This window comes from Prionailurus bengalensis, chromosome B4, assembly GCF_016509475.1.
Source record: "Prionailurus bengalensis isolate Pbe53 chromosome B4, Fcat_Pben_1.1_paternal_pri, whole genome shotgun sequence".
Classification (NCBI taxonomy): domain Eukaryota; kingdom Metazoa; phylum Chordata; class Mammalia; order Carnivora; family Felidae; genus Prionailurus; species Prionailurus bengalensis.
In genome coordinates this window covers 91,808,730-91,836,623 of record NC_057358.1, presented here as the reverse complement: position 1 = coordinate 91,836,623, position 27,894 = coordinate 91,808,730, and the positions used below count along the sequence as shown (strand labels likewise).

At 41.3% G+C, this 27,894-nt stretch overlaps 1 protein-coding gene and 1 pseudogene across 8 annotated transcripts in view; both read left to right on the top strand.

The window, feature by feature from the left end:
* GRIP1 (glutamate receptor interacting protein 1) overlaps nt 1–27,894 on the top strand; it is a 687,726-nt gene that overhangs the window by 216,299 nt on the left and 443,533 nt on the right. The window lies entirely within an intron of this gene.
* LOC122472954 lies at nt 12,807–13,826 on the top strand (annotated as a pseudogene).

The following is a 27,894-nucleotide window of genomic DNA, read 5'->3' as shown; positions in this document are numbered from 1 at the left end:
AAGAGCTCCCTTGCCCCCTTCCACTGTGTGATCACACACGGAGAAGTCTGCAGTTTGCAACCTGGAGGAGGGCTCTCACCAGACCCAGAGCATTTCTGGACTTTTAGGCTCTAAAGCTGTCAGAAATAATTGTGTGTTGTTTACAAGCCACCCTGTCTGTGGCGTCTTGTTATAGCAGCTGAAATGGACTAAGACAACCATAGTTTCCTTTGTTTAAGTGAACCACAGGTTGGATTTTTAAGCGGTTTGCCTTTTGTTGCACATATGCTGAGATTGATTATGTGATATTTATTGTTATCCCATCTTTTACTAATCATTGCTTCTTTTTTTCTATTCCTATTATTTTTTCTATTCCTTTACTGTATTAAAATAAAGAATCATAGTCAGTAGAGCATGTGACTCTTGATCTCAGGGTAGTGAGTTCAAGCCCCACGTTGGGCATATAGCTTACTTTAAAAAAACCAAAAAAATAAAGAATCGTGTTTTTCTTTTCATATGGAGTTGAAAATTTAGTGTTGGTTAATACCAACTTCCACATGTCTTTCTATAGAAGGTTTCTGTTTGCTGTTTAGCAGTCTGTATTTGACTTCAAGGACCTTCACTGAACACATGCTGTGTATGAAGCAATGTATTAAGTGGTTTTATATTCATTATTTCACAACTTTACAAAAAGTTGTGAGGCATCTTTATCATATGAAGTATCTTTAGTACCACATGTGGTTTTCTGGTGGATTTATTTTTATTTAAAAGTGTACACCTACAGAAAATAAGTGTTGTTTCTGCCATTTTCTAAACAGATAACATTATAAATCATAATTCTTTTCAAAGGATGGGCTTTAATAATTTTGTTTTTATTATATATTGAAGGTAGACAAGATAATTATAATTGATGTATAAAAAATAAAATAACATTGTGTATCCACCAACCAGTTTAAAAAACAAACATATGTACGTTTGAAAGCTCTTTGCTCCTTGCCTACCCTTTGTGGGTTCCAGCCCTGTTCAAAGATAATCTTTAATTTTTTTTTAGCATTTACTTATTTTTGAGAGACAGAGACAGAGCATGAGCAGGGGAGGGGGAGAGAGAAAGAGGGAGACACAGATCTGAAGCAGGCTCCAGGCTCTGAGCTGTCAGCACGGAGCCTGATGCGGGGCTTGAACTCACGGACTGCGAGATCATGACCTGAGCCGAAGTCAGACACTTAACCGACTAAGCCACCCAGGCACCCCATCAAAGATAATCTCTAAGTGCTTAAGCTTTATATTTTATAATGTATAGTGAAAACAGTGATGCATATTGAGGACTTCAAGCTTCCATGGGATCAAATCAGTTCACCAGTGTTTGCTTAGGAAAATCAGATTTTGCTCATGGGTTTTTCAGTGCATAATATGAAGTCACTGCTTTTTATTTTTAAAATCATTTAAGAGTGGGTCTTTCTCTTATTTCTTTTAGGCTTTTCATAGAGTTGTAGGTTATTTCATGTGTTTTCTCTGGGCAAAATATCGGCACAAAAGCCACTGAGTGAGAAGTCTGTTGGGAGTAGCAAGTAAAGTCATAAGCCCAGGATGGGGTCCAGAGAGAATACCAGGCAAAGGAAGGCCTTGGTTCTTTGTTCTTTTCTTGCTTTACATAGACCCCTGAGCAAAAGTTATGAGTCATGTAAATTTTCTTCTGCAGATTGACAGAAAGAGATGCAGAGTTACATAGAGAAGAAAAGGATTAAATTTAGGAAATGGAGAAAAGTGGGTTGGGGACAAAGGTAGAAATAGGAAAATTGTTGAAGGAGGATGATTAACCAGGAATAAAAGAAGATAACCATAAAGATATGCCTAGTGCTTAGTTTTAAATCTTGCAATTTTGGGGGCGCCTGGGTGGCGCATTCGGTTAAGCGTCTGACTTCAGCCAGGTCACGATCTCGCGGTCCGTGAGTTCGAGCCCCACGTCGGGCTCTGGGCTGATGGCTCAGAGCCTGGAGCCTGTTTCCGATTCTGTGTCTCCCTCTCTCTCTGCCCCTCCCCCGTTCATGCTCTGTCTCTCTCTGTCCCAAAAATAAATAAACGTTGAAAAAAAAAATTAAAAAAAAAATAAATCTTGCAATTTTGAGGAAAAAGTATTTTTATTTCACTCAAGTTTACAAAAGGGAGAGAGAAATTGATTGATACATGGATATAGAGAGAGAGATCTATGAGGGTGAGTGGATGGGTGGGCAGATGGATGGATGATAGATCAACAGAGAGATGTGCATCATAATGCACAGGATGGATGAATGATGGGTAATGAATAGATTGTATTATTGACTGTTGTGGATTGAATGCTTGTGAATTCCCAAAATTTGCATGTTGAAATCCTAACCCCCAAGGTGATGGTATTAAGAGGTGGGGCCTTTGGTATGTAATTAACTCATTAGGTGGAGCCTTCATATGTGTGATCAGCACCCTAATAAATGAGGCCCCAGAGAGATCCCTCATCCCTTCTGCCATGTGAGGACACAGAAAAAAGATGCCATTTATCAACCAGGAAGTGGGATCTTTGTAGACACCAAGTCTGCCTGTGCCTTAATCTTAGGCTTTGTAGTCTCCAAAACTGTGAGAAATAAATTTTTATTGTTTATAGGCCACCCAATTCATGGTATTTTATTATAGCAGCCTGAAAGGACTAAGACCTTTTAAACCGTATGTGTCAAATTAAGAAGGTGCCTTGGCAGCTAGAAATGAGCTTATTTCTGTCCATGCAATAAAGCTATAGCAAAGCCCTCCTGCTCTATTTAGGTAGTCCTTCTTACTGTCTACCTACTCTTAAGAGATTTTCCTCTTTTGTAGAGGAGAACGTTCTCATTTTGAGAAGAATAATGTCATTCTGTGATTAGAAAAAAGTGTTCTGTTTTGTTTTGTTTTTAGCCGAGAATTTCATCCCAAATCATGATTCAGTCCAAAGATACAAACACTGAAGATTGTGCAGCCAAAAATGTGTTTCTGCTAGTAAAACTAAAGTTAGAATCACCATGAACTTTTTCATGTTGGATTTTAGAGCAATAATTTTCTTTCCATGCTTCTCTGGGCTAAAACATTGAAAGCTAAATTTTCAACTTGCTGCTGGGTTTTTATCTTACAGTTCCCTAATCCAGATGTTTAATTATTCTCTTACTCATTTAACATAGCAGATCATTACTTCCGATTTGAAAATTAACTGTAGGTCTGGGACATATACAAACAGTGCTGTTTCTTGGTCACTGATTTTTTCAGGGAGGCTTGGAATTCTTCAGTTTCACAGGTCAAACTTGCATTAGAACATATTTCATTAGAAAAGAGATCTATATAGCACTAAAATTGTAACAAGTTCCAGCCAATGGGCCATGTTTTTCAAGAAATATGCTATAGACAAGAGATTACAACTACAAAAGTTTTATCCAGTAATAATTTTCTGGATTTGATCTGTAGAGTAACAGGGAGCTTGAAAAATGTCAGCACTTTCCCCAAATGCTATAAACAGGCCTTTAAATAACTGTTTTATATACTCATATCATATTATTGATGACCGATCTTTATAGATCTAGTTTAGAACTCAATTCAAGAGCATGTATTGAGTGTCAGGTTAGCATAATAAGTATAAGATTTATGAAATAGTCTCCGATATCTAGGAGTTTACAGACTGGAGAGATGTGACACGTACTCAAAAAACCATAATATAGTGTAGATGGATGCCATGAAGACTATACCACAAAAAGAGAAAGATTTTCACTGACAGCGGTTGCTTTCAGTGGGAGTGGAGGAGGAGCCCTGAGATCAGGTCAGGATGCAAGAATGTGGAGTGCTTGGAGGGCTGCTGGCTGAAGGATTCTCTGTAAATAGTGAATATAGTTCATGTAACTGAGCGAGATCTTGCCCACGGTTGTGAGGGAAGAGCATTTCAGTCCAAAGGATCAAAGGTCTCTCTTCTCGTGGTGGTGCAGTGCCCTCAGAATGAAATTCACAAGGCTGGCCCTGGCCTCCGTGACCCCATCTCAGTGCTGTTCAGTGTGGCCACTGGGTCGCCGCTGGTCTGAGAAGGGCCAGGGGTCTCTGAGGAGATCAATCTAGAAGCTTTCAGAGCAGTAGATGTTACTGTGACATTTATTTTTATTTTATTTTTTTTAATAACTGATCTGCAGTGGATTGTGAAGAACAGAGAAGTGGTTCTCTATCACAGAGTGTTTGAGGAGCGCCGTGTGATATGGTCTTCCCGCTGGTGTGTCAGTGGGGTTCCTGATTGTTCCCTGAACATGCCAAGCAAAAGCCTCTCACCCTTGCTTTTCCCTCTGCCGGAATGCACTTCCTCCATATCAATATACCTGTCTGTCCTCCCTTCCTCCGGACCTCTGTTCAGATGTCACCTTATCAGAATTGCTTTCCCTGATGACTTAAACAAACCTGCCTTGTCACTCTGGCTCCTAACCTGGCTTATCTCTCTTCCTGTAAGTGCTTAATCCCTCCTATACAGTTATTGGTTTGTTTACTTACTGTCTGTCTCGCCCTACTAGAAGTCAACAGCACAAGAACAGGGACTCATTTATCCTTGGACAGCACTTCCCCCCCATCTGCGGTTTCACTTTCCTGTGGTTTCAGTTACCGAGTCAACCACAGTCGGGAAGCAGATGATCCTTCTTCTGACATGTTGTGGGAAGGTCAGGAGTACCCTAACGCTACATCGTTCGCCTCGCATCCTTAGAGGAAGGGGAGCATACGTTGCAGTAAGATATTTTGAGAGAACCCACATTCCCATAACCTTTATCGCAGTATTGTTATAATTGTTTTATTTTGATACTAGTTATTTTAATCTCTTGCTGTGTCTCATTTATGAATTAGTCTGCCTCGGTTTGTATGTCTGGGGAAAAAAAAAAAAGCCCCGATATATACAGGGTTTGGTACTATCTGCGATTTTGGGCATCCACTGGGGGGTCTTGGAATGATGTCCCTGCACATGAGGAGGGACGACTACAGTGTGCATCACCATATGCTTACCACCTGGGTGACACATAGTTGGCCTTGGTAAATATTTGCCATTTGGACGGATGCCAGGAACAATTGCAGTCGGGCTCGCAATTGCAGGTGTACTTTAGGGAACAGTCAGTAATTTGATTTGGCTAGAAAAGGGGAGAAGAGAAATAGAATTTCAGTTGGCTCTGGTTTCAGTTCAAGTGGTTGGAGTCATATTTTGGTTCTAGACTGCAGCACGTGTAATCAAAGAACATTCTTCTTTTCCTGAGCCGACCAGGTGCCGTCTCGCCATCAAGGATCCTCTTCCTAACCAACTCTAGAGGTGTTTGCTTTGTTTTGGTATTTCAGTCTTAGTACCTCCTATTTTATTTTTATTTTTATTTTTTTTTTAATTTTTTTTAAAAATTTTTTTTCAACGTTTTTTATTTTATTTTTGGGACAGAGAGAGACAGAGCATGAACGGGGGAGGGGCAGAGAGATAGGGAGACACAGAATCGGAAACAGGCTCCAGGCTCTGAGCCATCAGCCCAGAGCCCGATGCGGGGCTCGAACTCCCGGACCGCGAGATCGTGACCTGGCTGAAGTCGGACGCTTAACCGACTGCGCCACCCAGGCGCCCCAGTACCTCCTATTTTAATTTCCGTCATCTTACCGTGTAAGTGGTTCCTCACAAAACTCCGGTTTAGCTCCCCCTGAAACTGCAGCATATTTGAAGTTCTTGTGGACCCAGAAGAGGGGAGAAATGCTACCCTTATCATTTGTGGAGATGGCACGTAGGGCCCTTTCCAGCAGGGCTGAGCCCCTCAGGCACTGCTTCTAGCCCATGCAGATTTACAGCTGGGACTCCCCCTCCCCCCCCCCCACCTGCCCCATGGAGGGTGATGAGGGCCTGTGGTAGGGGTTCACTGAGGCTTCACAGTTGGAAGGAAAGGTCAGCTCTCTTGGGCCACTGAGGGGATCCTCCAAGATGAGATAAGACAGGCGGATGAGAAATCTGTGCCCCACCTGTGTTCCTGGCCCTTTTGGCATGGCAGCTTTTTCCTTCCAAGAGCCTTGCAGTGCACCTCGGTATGCTAAGAGGATATCACTAAGAGGAAAGCAATCCATTTATGACTAGCAGGGAAGACATTTTCTGCTTTCAGAGTGGCCTGGCGTACAGATAGCATACATAATTAATATGCCCCAGAAAGCCATTTAAATTAATTATGGGATTGTCCCCCAAGAAGTATGCCATGGAAGGCTGTGCTTTAGGATTTTTAAGCGGGTTCCGGGAGTCCCAGGTTGTTTTTTCCCTCACCATTAGGACTTAGTGACCTCAGGCAATTCACTTAATGTTCTCTAAAGTACGTGTAAGGTATTTTATTGATCCATATTTTATTCATACTTTTCACTCCTGAACCTTAGAAAACCTCCGTAGAGCCATTCTAAGGGTCATTGAGTGAAAGCCAGCACGATAGCACTATCCTTTGAGATCCGCCATAGAAAATTGCTTAAAAGGGCCTGGTTACATATATATTTTTTAACATCCCAAAGTAGATACTTCATAGCACTAATCATTCTTCATTAAAATGTCTAGTTAAACGTGCACATCTGCTTAATTCTTTAAAATCTATGACTGCCCAAGACGTAAGTGATCAGCTCTTGCAACTGGACTGAGTGCATATTCAGGTAGGAAGTTGTTAAATTATTGTCAGAATTATACCACCTCTGTGATAGAGCAAGTTGCATTTTCCTTGAAGGAAAGGTCTTACATAAGCCGTACGTTTTTCTCACTTATTCTGTTCTTGCCATTTGCACTAAAGAACTATGACTAATTTTAGGGTTCAAGAGGAACCCGTGTTCAGAAGTGAATGAGATTAGGAATTTGTATTTTCTACTTAGCTATATCTATTTTTTTTTGTTTGTTTGCAAGAGATGCTGCAAAGTATTGTGCACTAATATTTTATGGATTAAGAGTCATGTGAACTCCATTAGTGTCCAAGATACCAGATTTTTTCTTGGGAGAAAGAAGCAGTTTCTTTTCTTTTTTTTTTTTTTTCCTCCGTGGCTGGTATGGAATTTCTGTGTTGAGCTTTTAGTCCTGCATCAATATGCTTATCTCTATAAAACTGTTCTACTTTTCTAAGCAGAAAGGGCATAGACACTATACAATATTCTCTTCAAATAAGCCAGTGCCGAACTATAGGAAGTTGCCTTAGTTTGCATAAATCTTTTTGAAAAACTGCAAAAAAATTTCATGTTATTATTCCCAATGGGTTTCCTGCATTTTTCTGCTGTTTAGCAGCTGTCCAGCAGATGGCACTGTGAAGTAACTAGATGACAGCTTTTTTTTTTTTTTTTGTAAATGTGGCTGTGTGCATTTCTACCATATCTATATTTATAAACACGCATTCTGTTAACATTACAGTAGACAGTATGACACGTTTTTGAAACACAAGTGTCTGCAATTTGTAAATTTGTGTCTTGTACTGGCACATTATTATGTAGTATTTCGTGATACAAATAAAATAAAACTGTTCATTGTTCCTTAAGGAGCTTTTAATCTTTCTGATTATTAACATTAGAGTTCACTTAAAAGCTTGTGCCAATAGGGTAGAGATACATCAGCAAATAATCCCCATACTAATATCATCCTGGGTGCCCCTGCCCTGTGTTTGATTTGAGGCAGGGATGTGGTTGGGCTAAGGGTAACAGCCCTCAAAGAGTTGCTCACAAACAGCTCACTTCATGGAGTATTGTGGCCAGAAAGGAAGGAAACAAAAGGAAACTAGCACCCATTACTCTCAGTGTGTCCTAGAAGCATGGGTCTACTTGGGTGCTTGTCAGAAATGCAGTGTCTTAGGGCTTACCCTAGATGTAATGAATCCGAATTGTTTTTTAACAAGATTCCCAGATGAATCATATGCACATCAAAGTTTGAGAAACATTGACTATTTAGTGCTTCCTCTTAGCTCAGGGTTGATGGGGGGTGGAAGGGAGGGGAGGGTGGGTGATGGGTATTGAAGAGGGCATTTTTGGGGATGAGCACTGGGTGTTGTATGGAAACCAATTTGACAATAAATTTCATATAAAAAAAATAAGTGCTTCTTCTTTGAATGTACAGCAGATGTTGAGAGCCTACAATGTGTCAAGCAATTCATCCTGGGCTTGGGTTGCAGAGATGGCCAAGTCAGGATACTGGCCATCAGGGGATAAGCGGCATGTTAAACAAATAATCATAAACAATGAAGCCAATACAGCAATGTAGGTGCTAACAGGTATGTCCTAGTTGCAAATGTGTGTTTGGTAGGCGTTGGGCTGAGGTTCACATTTAATCTTTTGTTTTGGTTAAGTTTGTTCATTCACTTTAGAGAGAGAGAAAGAGGGAGGGAGGGGGGAAAGAGAGCGTGCACAAGCGGGGGAGGGGCAGAGAGAGAATCCCAAGCAGGCTCCACCCTGTCAATGCAGAGCTCGAAGTCATGCATCGTGAGATCATGACCGGAGCTGAAATCAAGAGTCGGGTGCTTCACCAGCTGAACCACCCAGGTGCCCCCCACATTTAATCTTTATAACAACTCGGAGAGATGGAAATTGCTGTCCTGGAAGAGGTAACTATGAAAAGTCATTCAACAGCCAGTCAACGATGAGCTAACATTTGAACCCAGCTCTTTCAGGCTCCAAAGCCCAAGCTTTTTCAATAAACTATATCTTAGAAGCCCAGGCTTTTTCAGTAAATGAGCTATCTGTGTAATCCCTGTTATAGATAACAAAGGAAGGTGTTGCTTTCCAGACCAAGGATCTGAGGACCTTGCATTAAAAGGTAATTTTGGAAAGTTTATAAGTTAAGCACTTAAGAGTGATTTCCCCAATGAGTGGTGGTCACCCAATACCTTGCACGTGGGTCATCTCAGTTCCTCTATCGGGACGTCTGGAGATCCAATGCAGCCCTGCCATCAGGAGGAGGGAGGGGCTGGCTGCAGATGGGCGGCTCTAGGGGACTTTTAGATGGCGAATTTGTAACAGAATGGGATTATATTTGCTGAGCTCAGGAGAAGTAAGAATCTGGGTATTCTCTCCCACAACCAGTCAGGTACTGCTTGTAAGTCAGCAGTCGTCCGGATGGTGGTAACACTGAGCCCTGCAGAGGCCACAGAGCACGGTTTTGAGCAATTGCCCCAGACTGACACTCATCTCTTCAAAACCATTCTCAGGGATTAATATGGTTTTAATTACCTACACTTATATGAGCCTGGCTGTTTTATCTAAGTTCATTGATGAGTCTCCCACAGAGAATGGAATTAGACATCTCAATAAGATAAGGAAATTATATCTATTTTTTGTCACTGTATGTGGGAGGATTGTGGTTGAGTCTGAGAAAATTATTTCCTTCAGGGCCTTTTATCCTTTTGTATTATCGTTTATTATTTCACATATTATATCCACCTGTAAGCAAAACCGAATATTAAATTTGAATCACGGTTTAGAAACATACATACATAGTTGGCAAAAATAACACCTGCCTCTTGTGAAGAACCTACGGGTCAAGAAATGATGCTAAAGGAACTAACTGCCCTACACGCCTTTGATGGCTAATATTGGTATTTTTCAGAAAGTGCTGGGAATATTTAGCCTGATCTTTCAAGCCCCGTCTTGTTATTTCCAGGCAATTTGTAGCATTTAGTACCCTAGAGTCAAAAATGGTTTTGCTTCTATCTTTGGCTAACAGTGGCGAATGCATATTCCAAATATGGCTCATATTCCCAAAAACAAAGCGGCGTGGGATGTTGTAGAAGTTGTTAGGGGGAAAAAGCGCGTGTACGAATTCACAGGGATTGGGAGTAGCGACTGGGTCAAAATGGTCAGCCATGATGGCTATAGTGATGATTTGTCAAGGAGCACCGTTGCCTCATTCTTTAAAAGAATAACTTTGATATGCCAACATTTCTATATAACCAACAACAAAAAAGACGCTGGCTTAATGCTATCTTTTTGTCCAAGGGTGAGCTTTTCTTCCATTTCATTGGAACCGCCCTCAAATGCTCATCCACGCCACTAGCTCATGTTTCATTCTCAATCTTGCTTCGACTCCGTGTCTTCTTGGAGTAGAGTATTTTATTTTAAATGTAAAAAGGAGAAAGGTGAGGTGACGGCATCTCTGAGAGAAGCCTGCTAAGAATTTTGTCTGGTTACTGTCTCCACTTTTCTAAAGCGGCCTCTTGACCATGTCATTTTGCCCTCACCTGTCTCCATAAAACAATGAAGTGTTGTCTGGAAAAACAGTAGACGTTGTTACCTAATAAGCTATAGTAGTTACGATATGCAAAAGAGGAAAAAGATACCAAAGAAAACAAATGAACTTGAGGGATTTTTTTTTTTTAATTTTTTTTTTTAACGTTTATTTATTTTTGAGACAGAGAGAGACAGAGCATGAATGGGGGAGGGTCAGAGAGAGGGAGACACAGAATCTGAAACAGGCTCCAGGCTCTGAACTGTCAGCACAGAGCCCGACGTGGGGCTTGAACTCACGGACCGTGAGATCATGACCCGAGCCGAAGTCGGCCGCTCAACCGACTGAGCCACCCAGGTGCCCCTGAACTTGAGGGATTTTTAAGAGTATTTTATGCATACATGTATATTTTTTAACATTTATTCATTTTTGAGAGACAGAACATGAGTGGGGGAGGGGCAGAGAGAGAGAGAGTCACAGAATCTGAAGCAGGCTCCAGGCTCCAAGCAGCCAGCACAGAGCCCGATGTGGGGGCTCGAACTCACGAACCCTGAGATCATGACCTGAGCTGAAGTCGGACGCTTAACCGACTGAGCCACCCACACACCCCTTTTTTATGCTTATATATATATATATTTAAATTTTTTTTTAACGTTTATTTATTTTTGAGACAGAGAGAGAGCATGAACGGGGGAGGGTCAGAGAGAGGGAGACACAGAATCTGAAACAGGCTCCAGGCTCTGAGCTGTCAGCACAGAGCCTGACGTGGGGCTCGAACTCACGGACTGTGAGATTGTGACCTGAGCCGAAGTCGGCCGCCTAACCGACTGAGCCACCCAGGTGCCCCTATGCTTATATTTTTAAGACTAGTTCTAGAGTATGTCATAAAGTCAATTCATATTTACCTTAACTTCTTAAACATACAAAGCTCAGAGTTAACGTAATGTGTCATGGGGTGCTAGCAAATTATCACAAAGAAGCAATACGAATGCCATCTGTATTATAAAATGTGTTGGCCTTTGTTTTAGTCAAGAGTAGCACACGGGCCATTGTGAAAATTAGAATCAAAATGATCTCTCGTGTATATAGTAATCCTCTACTAGCCATATTATTCAATTAAATGGAACATGCATTCTTTTTCCAATGTAAATAACTAAATGGTACTGAAATGGTACTTAAACAAACAAAAAACATAATGAAGATTGTTGGGAGGGTTGCCCTGGAAAATATAATCAAACAAAAGGTGGTAAGTGTCTTTTCCATACTTCCCTGCTCCAGCCAAGCTTTGTTAGTGACAGCCCCCTGAGCATGCTGTGCTATTAACCTGTAATGCCACCTCTCTGCACACGCGATGAACTCGGGCGTGTCCTTCAAGACTCTGGTCGAGTACCCTCTGATCTTTGAAGCTAGCTCCTCTGATCACTGTTTGTCTCCTCTTTCTGTTAGGGCCTCCTATTTTTGCTCTTGTCTCACGATGTTGAAATTATATGAGCCTCGCCCTCCTCCCACCCCCAGATGAGCCCCTTGAAATCAGGAACCACATTTCATTCATTTATGTATCTTCAGTGCCTAGTTCATGTATGAAAAATGTGAGGTACGTGTGCCTTCAGTCTTCAGTTCCCGAGTCTGTGACAGATCCTGCAAATCAATCATGGCACTTTCTCTCTCTCGGAGACTAGGCCTAGCTCCCTAGTACTTCTGAATGCCACACTTGAAGCTGCTACTTACCAGACAGGTTCGTTGTGATTGACATGCTGGTTTCAGCTGCCTTGTGACCACTGGCCTAGCCGAACACCTAGCGCATAGTAAGCAGGCATTGTTATTTTTAGGTGGAAAATGATATTAAATGGAAATCATATGAAACCTTTGTTTGTGGCTTGTGGCTTAAGTATTCTGATGGAGTTGAATCTAGCCATGTTTTAAAACTTGCTGATACCTCCAATCACTGAGATTCAAACATGGTGTTGTTTCACTTTCATTATTTTGAAACACTCTGAGTTAAATAAAGTTAAACAGCCTCCTTTACATTGCAAAACCTACCCTTTTGTGCCAGAGTACAAGAATCTGCATGAAGAGAATAAAATATTTAATGTTTCTCAGACTATTGGAACAACAAAGGAGGGTTTTATGGAGCTACTGTTCCCCAGGACCCACTCTGTAGCAGATTCTAGATAGTTTTGCCCATGTCTTCCCCACACTGTGTTATTTATGTATTTATTGTTAGTATTGGGAAAATAAGAACAACAGGCTTCCTTTCTTCTGGTTTTGGAATATAATCTAGAATATTCTTTTATAAGTATGTGACAGTGATTGCTTCTTCCTCTAATTTCCTGCTGGTTTCTCTAAGTGCATTGACCTATGAAAATATATTATTATTTTTTCTTTCCGAAGCATGAAGTTAAAGTAGTAAATGATATGAGTCAACAGACTTGGATTCAAAGACCCCAAGTCCAGGGCACCTGGGTGGCTCAGTCGGTTAAGCGTCCGACTTCGGCTCAGGTCATGATCTCACGGTCCGTGAGTTCGAGCCTCGCGTCAGGCTCTGTGCTGACAGCTCAGAGCCTGGAGCCCATTTCAGATTCTGTGTCTCCCTCTCTCTCTGCCCCTCCCCTGTTCATGCTCTGTCTCTCTCTGTCTCAAAAATAAATAAATGTTAAAAAAATTAAAAAAAAAACAAAGACCCCAAGTCCGACATTCACAAACGCCATGGGAGTGCAGTTCTCATTTCTTTTCATGACCCTTAGTTTTCTCAACTATAAAGTGGGGATATTGAGTCCCCGAAGTGTCAACACAGGCAGAGAACAAACAAACAATGCAGAGATGTGTGTTTGCTCCCTGCCTGATTCCAGATGTAACTAACACTCTTAAGGATGTGTTTTTAAATCAGTTTGCTTAGAGAGCAGTTTCATTTCCAGAAGCTAGAGATGACTTGAAAGTGACTTGTGGCACCTGACCAGTTAATAACACATCTTACGTGTGCAGTAGGAGCTGGTAAAACCTAATGTCTCCAACTCAGCCTTAATGATGTAGTAACATAGTTTGGGATATTTGTTGCCAATGTAGTTTCTCCCCAGATCCCCCTTCTGCCCTCAACACCCCCTCCCCCCCCAAAAAAAAGCAGATGGGAGAGGAAGAATAGGCAGAAGACATCACTTCAAATAGGGATGATGTTGACAAAGGTTGACACTGTGTTTTAAGAATAAGTAATTTCTCAGAATAAAGTGCCATGGGGGAGGGGAGCTGCTGCTGCTGAACTTTGGGTCCAAATAAGTGGGGCCTACTAGGAACAGGACTCCTAAAATGACAAAGATGTCTGGGAGGGTGTGGTCTGGAGCCATTTTTGCTGGCTATAAGCAGGGTTTCTGGAACCAGAGGGAGCACACAGCTCTTTTTAAAATTGAAGGAGTTTATGCTCGAGATGAAACTGAATTCTATCTAGGCAAAAGATGTGCTCATATGTACAAAGCAAAGAACAACACAGTGACTCCTGGTGGCAAACCGAACAAAACCAGAGTACTCTGGGAAAAAGTAACTTGTGCTCATGGAAACAGTGGCATGGTTCATGCCAAACAAATTCCAAAGCAACCTTCCTGCTAAAGCCATTGGCCGCATAATCCGTGTGATGCTGTATCCCTCAGGGGTTTAAACTAACTGAAAAGTAAATAAATAAAGGTGTAGATTTGAAAGGAAGGAAGGAAGGGAGGGAGGGAGGGAGGATCATGGGAAACGAAGTCCATAGTGAAAGCATTTGGGAGTTTCTCCGTTATCTGCCTTACTGGGTAGTATGGATAGTAACATTCCTGTCCCGGGGCTCATTTCACAGATTCCCCTCTGGCATCAACACTATAACTTCTGTTTTAACTTGTAACAGTACCCTGTATTTATGCTTAGGCTGCACCTAGATTGTTCCTGTTTCCTTTTGTATTTTGTGCAACATGTTGATGTCGTTGGGAAAACTGGGGATTGCGTATCGGGCAGCATTTTAATTCCAGTCTTACCACTTACCGCCTGCGTGATCTTGCCAAAGCATTTAACTTCTCTTGGTCTCCCGTCCTCTGCTGTGAAATGGAGATAATGATGTCTAGGATTCTTGTGAGGATTCAGTGATACTAAAAGTGAAGAACCTGGTGGGGCATAGCTGCTTCCTAAATGCTGGTTCCCCCAAAGCCCTCCTTCACGTCACTCCGAGAATAACCAGTATAAAATGTTAATCTGAATTTGTCTGTTTCAAATTTATCAGTGGTTCCCAGTGCTCCCAGGATCAGATCAAGGCTCCCTGCTGAGTCATTCAAGGCTCCCCCCCACCCCCCCGATGAACTGGCTTGTTTCCAAACCCATTTCCCATCATTCTCATCTCCACATGTTATGACCAGTCACCCTAAACTTCTCTGCTTTCCTCTGACCATTATGGTTTTGCTTGTTGTGTCATGCACTTCCTTTCCTCCCTAGGAGGTCTTTCCTGGCCACCCCTTGCCCCACCTGTCCAGAATGAGTGTCTCCCTTCTGTGCTGTTTATCTTGTGACACTTTTTCATTTCAATACGATCTGCTTATCTGTTCCCTCACAAGATGGCACATGAAGGGTGCAACTTGTATCTTATTTATATTTATATTCCCAAGGTACAGCATCTGACGTACAGCAAGTGCTCAGGAAATCTGTTTCCTGGATTCTGTCTCATCTTTTTTGTCCCCCATGCCTGTCAACCCCCAAAGACCCATTATTATTATTCCTAGCAGAGCAAGACATATTTTAGTGATTTTGTGAACCCCCCAAATAACTTATTTTTAGTGTCTATTTAGAAAAAAAGAGATACATTTGTAAGTATTAAAAACAACAACAACAACAACAACAACAACAACAACAACAGCAAAAAACCACTCTAGGATCACCTGGGTTGCTCGGTCGGTTAGGTGTCTGACTCTTGGTTTCCACTCAGGTCATGATCTCACGGTCCATGAGTTTGAACCCCACGTCAGGCTCCATGCTGGCGGTGAGGAGCCTGCTCTGGATTCTTCTCTCCCTCTCTGCCCCTGCCCTACTGATGCACACTTGCACTCTCTCTCTCTCTCAAAATAAATAAACTTAAACCCTCTAATGACAGGAACCGATCATATTCATGAATTCTCAAATTACAGTCTTACAGAATTAAGGTAATCAAACCGCAGATACTTCCATCTTTTCAGCATCTTGTCTGCCATCAGCGTCAGTGATTCGGGCAGAGTTCTGCTGCTAGAATGCACGCCGGTCACTGTAGGCTCAGGTATCAGGGAAAGGTACGCACTTCGGTCTTAACTTTGGCCCGTGATTTATAAATGTCTGGATGGCAAAAAGACGTTTCAGAAGTTTATTTCTTCCAAGATGTGGTGTTAGAGCTGCCGAAAGAAACTCGGATTTGTTAGAATTGGGCTGACATTTATAAAGACATAAAACCTCTGTGTGGCAGCAGCTTTAATTATTACTTAAGAGCAGAGTTGTTAAAATGGCTTCCCCAGATACTTGAGCTCTTGATTATGTAAGGAGGAAAAAAGAAAAAAAAAGATAAATTTCAAAATTGAAGCTCAAACAGTTCGCACTGCCAGTTACTCGATAATTCATTTTGGGGACGGCTTCTATGTGTGGTCTAGGAATGAAGCCAAATATCAAATGCATCACTGGCTGCTGACAGGTAATGATAAAGTGTTAAGGAAAAAACAAAACAAAACGGAACAAATCACAACTTGCCTCCATCAGAAAGATATGGGGATATTTACTGAAGTATTTGAGTATCTTCAATGTACACGAGCTCCACAGCAACCTGTAAGATTTAAAATCTTCTTTTCCAGGGGCGCCTGGGTGGCTCAGTCGGTTAAGCCTCCAACTTTGGCTCAGGTCGTGATCTCACAGTTCGTGAGTTCGAGCCCCGCATCGGATTCTGTGCTGACAGCTAGCTCAGAGCCTGGAGCCTGTCTTCAGATTCTGTGTCTCCCTCTCTCTCTGTCCCTCCCCTGCTTGCACTGTCTCTCTCTCTCTCTCTCTCTCTCTCTCTCTCTCTCAAAAATAAATGAAGAAAACATAAAAAAATTTAAAATCTCCTTTCCTGGTATTCCTATAAAGAACTTTTTCATGGTTACTTTGAGATTTCTCCAAATCAGAAGAAAAAGCCCCCCACGTTTGATCCTTGAGACAGGAACTCTAAGCTAATAGCGTCTCAGTTGTCTGTTACTTTTCATATTTATCAAGGGAAACTTTAACAAGGAGGGTAGTATCCTTGGAGGGCTAAGATGCGTTCTGCTAGTGTGGCATGTTTTACTTACTCTTATGCTTGCAATAAATGGAGGTTCGTCTGTGTTAGGATATGAGGCTATTCTCCAAAGACATATATGCTGATAGCACTAATGATTTGCAATATTTAACAGTAAAACTGTTTTACTTGCAGTGACTCCAGGCTTTGAATTATAAATGGAATCATTTTATATCTTTTGGCATTAGTTGAAATACATGGGAATTGGCCCAGATTTCCCATTAATAATGCAGCAAGTAAACGTTTCAAAATCATTAGAGGTGATATCTCTATTTAATTGGTATTTGGAAGATACATTTTATTTATCAAAATATACATTCATAAAATTTATATAAATTTATACTGATTTGAAAAAAATCTAAGTTTATGTTACTTTAAAAAAAATTTTTTTTAACATTTATTTATTTCTGAGACAGAGAGAGACAGAGCAGGAACAGGGGAGGATCAGAGAGAGAGGGAGACACAGAATCTGAAGCAGGCTCCAGGCTCTGAGCTGTCAGCACAGAGCCCGACACGGGGCTCGAACTCATGGACCGTGAGATCATGACCTGAGCCGAAATCGGACGCTTAACCGACCGAGCCACCCAGGCGCCCCTAAGTTTATTTTAAAAGATACGATACTATATGTGTACTATGTTATGTTTATCTGTATGTATAAGCATTTTTTGTTTATTGTTTGGGCTGTTTAAAAATCACAACTGAACTCAGGGGGTACTAAGAGGTGATTTTCTGCTGTGATCTCATTCTAAGTGACATTTCTTTTTTATTTTAAGTTTATTTATTTATTTTGAGAGAGAGAGAGAGAGAGCAAGCAAGCAGGGAAGGGGCAGAAGGTGAGGGAGAGAGAGAATCCAAAGCAGGCTCCGTGCTGTCAGTGCAAAAGGCCCAACGTGGGGCTTGATCCTGTGAACCATGAGATCATGACCTGAGTTGAGGTCAAGGTTGGACACTTAAACAACTGAGCTACCTAGACACCCCACGTTTCTTTTTATTTGACCTCAATTTACCTGCCGGGGAGGACTGCTAACTTATCACAGTGGGTAAATCTTACTGATTTAAGGCAAATCATAGCAATTTGGGGAAGGCATCAAATCACTTTTGAAAGAGAAATTCCCTGGCGTGGCTAATGTAAGATATAACTTTCATGACTAAAGTGGGTACAGGAAGGTGTCCAAAAATGGGAGAATGAATTTGTGTCTGCACCGACAGCCCTTTTCACAGTCTTGACCCAGTCCTTCTCTCCTGAATTTACTGGCTCTATTTACAGAAGACTTTAAGTGCAATTGAGTTTTTATTTGAAATTGTACACCCTCTATTTATAGATTATGACTTTATTTATTAATTTTTTTTTAATTTTTTTTTCAACGTTTATTTGTTTTTGGGACAGAGAGAGACAGAGCATGAACGGGGGAGGGGCAGAGAGAGAGGAAGACACAGAATTGGAAACAGGCTCCAGGCTCTGAGCCATCAGCCCAGAGACCGACGTGGGGCTCAAACTCAACGGACCGCAAGATCGTGACCCGGCTGAAGTCGGACGCTTAACCGACTGCGCCACCCAGGCGCCCCTAGATTATGACTTTAATTCATGATGACGTGATGAGGAAAAGGAATACTAATCGTGGCAAAGTCAGAACTGTTAATGATGTGAACTGGCATGCTAGGTAGGTTTTTGATAAAGTTTTACGATTATGAATGTATGTATCTGTAATGATAGAGCGAACCTAAAATTGCAAATGATTGGGGATTGGAGAAAGAATGCCCAGCCTTGTAACACTTTGCTTGTTTAATGTGAAAAACTTTATAAGGAGACATAAAATTCAGAGAACAAAGTGGGGAGGATACCACACCTTGCTCAGCTGGGTACTATGGGAGGTTTGGTGAAGTTACCCACTTTCCATGGCTGGGAAGGTAGAATTGTGGGATTTTAGAACTGGAAGGGGATTTCAGCTAGCCCATATTATAGATAGAGAAACCGAGTCCAGAGAGGTGAAGTTGATGTGCTTTACCCAGCATACCAACTTCAGCTTCATAGTCACTTGATTTCCAGTGCATCATAGTCACTTCTGGAAAAGCCCAGCTGGTAAAATCTTTCAGGACGGCTGTGAAGCCGGCATGATGAAGAGTTGGTTGGTGTTTTCAGTGTACAAAGGCTGTATAAATTTCAAATGTAATTATAATAAAACCCTGTATTTTGGCTTGGGGCTGCTGAGCTCTCAGAGGAACACCTGCTCTAGTCACAAAAACATCCTCCCGCCTATAACTTCTTTTATCGTAGACAGACGCTTGCCTTTGTCCCTGCTTTCCTTGGATAGCCTCCTGTTTCCACTTCTAGATGTCCTGTGTCTTGTGAAAGAGTGTCATTCTTTCAGATGCGGAAGCTTTTTAAAAAAGATTGGCCATTATCACTTACTAATATTTTACGTCCATAGCCTCTATTCCTAAACTCCTCTTGATTTTCAGTTAATCCTTCCCTCTCAAGAAAACCAGGGGTAATTTAAATAGAGAAAAGAGAAGAAAACTAACATTTATTCAGCACCTACTATTTGCCAAGTATTCTCTTTAAATTGCTTTTGGAATGAGGTCAGTATGAATAAATAAATCAATAAAAGATCCTATCCTGCTAAGATACCTTGCCTACATTATTAATTGCTGAATAAATCAAGGCTCAGAGATGTTAAATAAGCCAGAGAGAGGAATTAAAAAGCCAGTAAGTCTAAAAGGAGAGACATCTCCAAGAGAGAGGTCACATTTCCCTTTCCTCATTAATAAAAAGAGTGCTAAACAAAAATAGAGGAAGAAAAGGAAGGAAGAGGGGGAAGGAATGTATTTGGTTACATGCTGGGTGCTACCTATCTGAAAATAATAAACAAATATATCTATATAATTTTTGTAACAGAAATAAGTACTTTTGAGAAAATGTGCCCTGAATTTCTTTGCCTGTTACCTCCATGCAGGTAACTCTTGTGGGAGTATCACTGATGTCTTAGGCATCCATGAGGCATGTCCAGGTGTTCCCGAGATGTCCCTGAAATGTTGGGTTTGTTTTTATTGCGTCCCTTTCCTGCTCCAGGCTAATGTTGCATCCAGATCAATGATTCCAAGATAGAAAGTTTGAAATCCATTCTCACGAAGCATTAAAACACGAGCAAACAAGAACAACAACCAAAACAAAGTAAAACCTTTGCACTCTGCAAATACAGTCGGGTGATAGTTCCCTAAGTCTTATAATACAGTTTCATCATTTGATAGAGCCGTTCCAAGGGCTTGAAAAGTGTCCAGCCACCTCAAGACCCCAGATCTGTGTTTGTAAGGCTCTAAGAAAGAATGAAAGTTTGAATTGCTTGATGGTTGACTGGTGTTGTGAGCTGTCTCCCTAGAGAGATGAAGTGTTCAGACGATAGGCTGTTGCCTCACCCGCACAACGGTTTTACGCGCTTTTTTTTTTAAATTGAATTTGTAATCTAATTCATCTCCTCTCTTGTCTCAGACTCCCTTACATTGAGGAGTGCCTCCCCGTGTAACCAGGTACCCCTCTGCTTATCTGTGTGTCCCCACAAATCTGAGACTGAAAAGGGACTTTAAATACTATCTGGACCAATCTCCATTTTGTAGGTGAGGAAACTGTGGCACAGAGAGACTGAAAAATGAGGTTAGAGTTAGCCAGCGGGAGACCAGCTGAGCCACAAACTGAGCTTGGAATTCTGGGCTTCCAGTCTAGTGCTTTTTCCACTGGGCTGTGTCTGCTAGCTGAATGATGTCTGGTCCTTGGAAAGGAATGAGAGAGGTAGACCGAAGAGGTAGGAATGCTTTCTTTCTTATTCTAGGACTAGCACACGTGCCTTTTGGGAAGTAGGTAAAAATCTATGTCTCTCTCTTTTTTTTTTTTTTTTTTTTTATTCAATTCAGTACGTAGTATGGGCTTAATACTACCACGGAAGGAGGTAAGGAGGGGAGATAAATAAAAGGATTTAAGAGCTAAAAAATTCCACAGTATCATTAGGTAAATAAAAATAACACAGATTGCAGTGTTGGGTAATCAAAAGGGGATTTCAGATAAGTGGCATGGTAAATGTTCAGAGAGAGAGGAGAGAGGGAAGGCTGGAGTGACCTGGGGAGGTTTCACAGAGAAGGCTAGAAAGTGAGCTTCCTGGGCCATACGAGCTTCCTGGGCCATAGCAGAAATGATCAGAGCAGAGAGGAGGCCGAGGGCTCTTTAGCAGGGAGGAGCAGCTAAGAGGGATCCCAGCATCGGGTTCGCATTGTAACCTGCTCAGGGTGGAGGGCTCATCCTGGGGAGATAAGGTGGGACTGGTAATGGAGGTGAGATGAGATGTTCTCTTGAGGGCCACTAATACCAGGGAGGCAGAGAACTGGCATAAAGCAGTGCTTTAGGAAGCTAAATCTGGTGACAGTGTGCAGGATGGATTGGCGTTGAGGGGAGCTAGGCGGGCAAGAGACCAGAGATAATGGAGACCCAGACTAGGAAGGCTCAGACACCGATAATGAGAATCCCGGCCTGGAAGGAGTTTATCAAGTGCCATCCCCTAGTTTATAGATTTGGGGTGAGGCCTTGGAAGTCGAGGTGACTTCCTCAGGATGACAGAGGTTAGTGAAGGAATTGGGCATGCCAGAATATGTACAGTTAGACTTTCAGTCAGCGCTCTTTCTATTTAAATTGAAATTTCACTGGAATGTCCCTCTGGCTGATTGTTTTATGCTGTAGTTTAGATGCCGCTTCCTCCAGAAAGCGTTCTGCGATCCGTGGGTTCAGGTTATTCCTTTTCCTACATGCTTTTATAGCACGCCACACTCATCTCCCACAGGGTAGGTCACATGCTGGGTTATGACTGCCTAATGGCTGGTTACTTCTTCGGACTGTGAGCTTCCCAGTGACAGGACTATCTTCTGTCCTGTCTACCGTTTGATCCTTAGGGCCTGCTGTAGTGTCTGCCATATAGAAAGGGCTCAGTAAGTTCTAGGGAAATAGCTGAACACAGATTCGTGTTAGGAGAGAGAGGAGGGGGGTCAAATCACTTATGTCTGATGCGCCACCTACAAAACGAAGAAACAGTTTCCAGTTGGGGGTGGTGCCTGGGTAGCTCAGTCAGTTAAGCGTCCGACTCTTGATTTCTGCTCAGGTCATGATCTCACAGTTGGGGAGTTTGAGCCCCGCATTTGGTTCAGCACTTGACAGTGTGGAGCCTGCTTGGGATTCCGCCTCTCTCTCTGCCCCTCCCCTGCTTGCTTACACACACACACACTCACTCTCTCTCTCAAAAGAAATAAACTTAAAAAAAAATTCAAGTCAGGGAAATTATGACAAATCCGAGGATCAAATAAACTTACTTCCTACCTCAAAAACATTTTTTATTTAAAATGATGATAATGCATCATTAAAAGAGAAATTAAAACACATTCTCATATCCTATTTCTGCAATCTAAATGCGGTAGGGAAAATTTCATCTTGAAATGATTTTCTAAATGAGTTTTTAACATGTTACCATTAGATCTTGAGGATGTTTATGAGTCTGATGGAATTGTCGGGCACATTCTAAAGCAAAATTTGTGGCTATGTTAGCTCGTAAAGTTCCCTGAAACAAGGATTGTCTGAATAGAACATTTTCATTGGAAGACTCAACAACCAGATTTAAGATGTCTATCTGAAAGCTACTCTTTATGTGGAAATAAATTCAGCCCTTTTAACTTCAGGGTTTATATTAATGGTGCAGATAAATACGTATAATGGATAGCACCATCTGATTAACCAAAGTTAAATAACATTACATAATTTGCCAAATAAAGATAAATCCTGTAAATGGTTTTAATTTAAGATGTCCATCAGAATTCTTGCAACTGATATATTCTCAGCAGGAAGTACCTTTTTGTGGAACAAATGAGAGATTGTATATACAAGTAGACAAGAATGAATATATAGTTACAGGAAGCAAAGTGCAACTGAACCTGAGAAATAAACAGGGACCAGAGTATTCAGGGGTTCAGAAGCTATATTAGCAAATTCTGTCTTTATTCTAAGGAAATAGGAAAACTGAAGGCTTCTAGGAGAGAGAGAGAAGGAGTTACAGGTAGAAGATCGTGACTGACAGAGACCATTATGAAGCTACTGAAATAAACAGCGCAGGTGATGGGGCACCTGGCTGGCTTAATGGGTTGAGCGTCTGACTTCAGCTCACATCATGATCTCATGATTTGTGGGTTTGAGCCCTGCACCGGGCTCTGTGCTGACAGCTCAGAGCCTGAAGCCTGCTTCGGATTCTGTGTCTCTCTCTCTCTTTGCCCCTCCCCCACTCATGCTGTATCTCTTTCTCAAAAAATGAATAAACATTAAAAAAAAAAAAGAATGGTTTTTAAAAAAAAAAGAAAAAAAAAAAAAACCCAGCCCAGGTGAGATGCTTGTAATACAGTTATTTAAATACTGTCTTGACTCTGTTTTGAGGCCTTCTGGAATAGCTGACTAAGTCCTCATCACCAACCATCTCCTTTATTGGGCTTTCACAGGCTGGGCCACTATTCACCTGCTCGAACCAGGGCCAGATAGCAGACAACTAGGGACAGCCCCTATTCCCCAGAGCCCACTGAAATTATTCAAACCAGCCAATCCTAAACTGGTTTAGCCAGCCTTGCCCATTCCTTCCCATGAAGACCTCAATAAAGATTCTTGCCCACAGTTCCTCCCTGCCTCTCTGCCTCCTCACAGACCCCTGTGAATCCAGGGATGTACCCCCCCCTCCCCGCTGTGACACGCACTTCCTCCCTTAGGAATTGTGAGTAGAATAAACTGCCTTTTCAATGGTATTGTCTTCTGATCTGTTGGCCTTATCATTCCTAAATAACAATCAAACCCATTACATCTGTGCTAGTCTAGGTCAGTGGTAGAGGCAGCAAGAAGCTAGTGAATGCAGAGATATTTAAGGGATAACATTAACAGAATTCTGAGATAGGTGCATGTGGAGGATGGGAGGAGAGGAGGCAATGAAGATGAGTCATAGATTTCTGGCTTGTGTAGTAGGGGCCATTCATCAAGACTGGAAAAGGCTCTGATTGTGGGATAGTCTCGCGTTCAGTTTGGGGCATTTTGATATTGGGGTAACTTTGAGATATTCAAGTGGAAAGGTCAAGGAGACAAGCAGATATACAGTTTCGAACTGGTGACTAGATCTCATTGAGAAAGGATAATACATGCGTAATAGACTTTTAAAAAATCCCAGCAAGTGAGAATTACAGATGGTAGCACCAACAGCAAAGATGGCAGTCGCCAAAGGCTATTCATGAGGAATCTCTTCCTACAGGGACTGAGATGTCGGCATCGTTGGACTGCGATAAAAGAATACTAAGCAGGAGAAATAAATAGTGTGAACAGAGGTTCAGAAGCAGTGTTGCAAATTTGAACAATGAATAGTCCAGCTTAACAAGAGCAGATGATTTGTATGGGGTGGGGGGAGCAGGAGCAAAGGTGTAGAGTATCTGGATACTGAATCATTCAGCCCTTGAAGGCCTTGGAGGTGGGGGGTTTATGAAGTGCCAGTAGTCCTCTGGGTACTTCATTAAGAGAATTAAATAGAGTTCCTTTTGTTCAGGCTTTTCTGTCTTTTAGAATAGATGTTCCTGCAGGATAGAGTTTCTCCTTTGCCTGCTGATCATGCTCAGCTCATGTAGAGAGTATTAATGTTTGAGGCTCAAAAGAAGATTAGCCAAACATTATTATGTTAATTTCATTTCAGTTAACTACCGAAGATGATTATAAGTCTGCTGTGTACCCAAAATCATGGGATCCAGACCATGATCCTGTGGAAATTAGAGTTATGTTGGGGAGACAGAACTTATCCTTTTTAAAGGCTATATCCTTTTCAAAAGAGATTTTAAAAAGAGAGAAGTGGAACCTAAAAATTAATGCAAGAAAGAATGTATTGTGAAATATTCCTGTATTTATCCTTAAACATTTTTATCATGGATTTGTTTTTGATTGTGGTAAAATATACAAAATGTACATTTTGCCGTCTGAACCTTTTTCAAGTATACAGTTTAGTAGTGTTAAGTACATTCACATTGTTGTGCAACCCTCTCCAGAATTCTTTTCATCTTGCAAAACTGAAATTCTACACCCATTAAACAATAACTGTCCATCCCCACCTTCCCCCTCTAGTCCATGCCATGGACTCTAGTCTCTTTTCTGTCTCTATAATTTAACTACTCTCAGTACCTCATCTAAGTGGAATCACCTGGTATTTGGGTTTTTGTGACTGGCTTATTTCGCTTAATATAACATCCTCAGGTGTTCATCCATGTTGTCATACAGCTCAGAATTTCCTTTACTTCATGGCCAAATAATATTCCATTATATGTAGGTACCGCATTTTGCTTATCCATTCATCTATTGGGGGACACTTCCATCTTTTGGCTATTGTAAACAATGCTGCTGTGAACATGAGTGTACAGATATCTCTTGAAGATCCTGTTTTCAATTATTTTGGACATATGCCCAGAATGGAATTGCTGGATCATGTGGTAATTCTATTTTTAATTTTTTTGAGGAACCGCCATGTTGTCTTCCATCCTGGCTGCATCATTGTACATTCCCATTAACAGTGCAAAAGGGATCCCAGTTTCTCTGCATCCTAAACAACAGTTACTATCTTTGTTCCTCTTCTTCTTTTTTAAAATATATAGTAGCCATTCTAATGGGCGTGAGATGTATTTAAAGTTTCGTTTTCTGTAGTGTGCATGTATTTTCATTGTTAGGAAAAGAATGTTTAAAATATGCCTCTTCACAATAAGTGGACTAATATCAAAGCATTTGAAGTTAAACTCCATGTTTGGAGTGGCATAGCATAGGCACAACATTAGAGAAATCATTGCTGATCTTACTTTGGAAAAAATAATCTATGTAGATTATAGAAGATTTTGGTGCTGGGGTACCTGGGTGGCTCAGTCTGTTAAATGTCTGGCTCTTTTTTTTTTTTTAATTTTTTAATGTTTATTTATTTTTGAGAGAGAGAGACAGAGAGAGAGAGAGAGAGAGAGAGAGAGAGAGAGAGAGACAGAGTGTGAGCAAGGGAGGGGCAGAGAGAGAGGGAGACACAGAATCTGAAGCAGGCTCCAGGCTCTGAGCTGTCAGCACAGAGCCCGATGTGGGACTAGAACCCACAAACTATGAGATCATGACCTGAGCCAAAGTTGGACACTTAACTGACCGAGCCACCCAGGTGCCCCAAATGTCTGGCTCTTGATTTCAGCTGAAGTCATGAGCTCATGGTGCATGGGATCAAGCCCCACACTGGGCTCTCCACTGACAGCACAGAGCTTGCTTGGGATTCTCTCTCTCTGCCCCTCCCCTGCTTGTGCTCTCTGTTTCTTTGTTTCTCTTTCAAAATAAATAACATTTTTAAAAAAGAACACGCATGTAACTAGATTTGCTCTCTATTTCTGTAGGAAGTTGCTCCTAGTTTCCTCTTTGGCACGAGCATATGCCATATTTTCTTATATGACTTTGCTTTTGGTTGATGCTCACTGAGGACAGGAAAATAAACCTCTTGGTATTCCTTTAACACCTAACAGAGGAGCAAAAATAGATAGGAAAGAGGAAAGGAGGAAGGAAAAAAAACATGGGAAACATCTACTATATGTCAATCATTCAGATCTTTGGTTTTGGTTCCTTTTTGCCTCCTACCCTGATGATTTCCCTTATATCATTGCAAGCTCATCTGTAACAGATTTTACAAATAAAATACAGGATGCTCAGTTAAACTTGAATTTCAGAAGAGCAGCAAATACTTTTTAAAATGGAAGTATATCCCATGCAGTGTTGAGATATACTGAAAAAAATATTCATTGCTGTCTGATATTAAAATTTAAATGGCCGTCCTATATTTTACCTGACAACTCATTCGAATTTTAAAAAGATTAAAAAATATGTATTTTAGCTAGTTAGAAAAAAGTAACTGAACAACCAGCCAGTTAAAATTTTAAAAGACTCACTGGGCTTGTCTGTTCACATTTGACCCTAGGGTTTTGATCAGGCACTGGAGGACCAGAAACTGATACAACCCCTACCCTGTAATACCTCTCAGGCAGCCCAAAAGACCAGTTAGAGGGTTTCGGGACTCTTGTTCTATCAAGTTTGGCACATAATAGGTCAGTATGTTTCCATTTAAACAATACATTGTTCATGGGCGCCTGGGTGGCTCAGTCGGTTAAGCGTCCGACTTTGGCTCAGGTCATGATCTCACAGTTTGTGAGTTTGAGCCCCGCGTCGGGCTCTGTGCTGACAGCTCAGAGCCTGGAGCCTGCTTTGGATTCTGTGTCTCCTTCTATCTCTGCCCCTCCCCCACTTGTGCTCTGTCTCTCTCTGTCTCTCAAAAATAAATAAATATAAAACAAAAGAAATAAATAAACGATAGATTGTTCGGTAGTATGAAAAATCTTGGATGTTTCAGAGTTAATTCTCTGTTCTGATGTTGTAAAATGACTTCACTTTGCAAGGTGAATATTAGCATCATTGGCAAGAAAAATGTCAGCCAATCAGCTAGGAAAATTTTTACATACGCCTCATTAACAGGCAGCCCTCACTGTTGTTGTCTAATGATCTTGTTCCTTCCCTGCTCTTGTCTAGGACAAACATTCTGCTTTTAAAGCTGCCTTGGACATTGTTTTCTAGTCATTTTCCTGGCAGATTAACATTAGGAAAATGTTAAGTTTTTGCCATTTCATTAGTGATTAAAAGCCACCACCCCAAACTTGTAGCTTGTTATTGTCTCTTGGTAAGAATAATCCCTATTGCTTTATACTTGAAATAATAGCATGAGATTAAAAGCCCCTCAAGGTTGTTTTAGTTGATAGTCAATACCAGGAGCCTGTTATTATGACTATCACTATCACTATTATTATTATTATTATTATTATTATTATTTTAAATTCCCAAGTAATAGAGATTTTTCCTTTAATTACACATTGAAGGGCTGTTTTGACCTTGTGCTTGGGGTTGCCAAAGATTGAGGCATTTATGGGCTTGATTGGGAAAGAATTCGTATGCCTAAACTATAAAACAGCAGTGTGGGACCAAAGCCTGGAAATACCAATATTTAAATCAAAGTAATTTCCCATTTTGGTCCTGGATTAAATTGTATTGAATTTGTAGCTTCATGGATTATATTTGCTAGCTAGAGTATCTATTGAACACATCATCAAATATAAGTGGTGATAATATAGGGGAAGGGAGGAGACTGGTACAGGGGACCAATGAATGTGAGTTCATCTGACTCTCTATGAACCCGATGCACTTGGCAGACAGCCTTGCACAGAGTAAGTGCAAAATGAACACCTGTTGAGGTGAGCTCCAAGTCCCCCTCCCGGTCTCACCAGGTGGGATACCCATTCTCCCAAGTAAGCTGTCACTTACCTATCTATACTGCTTTAGGAA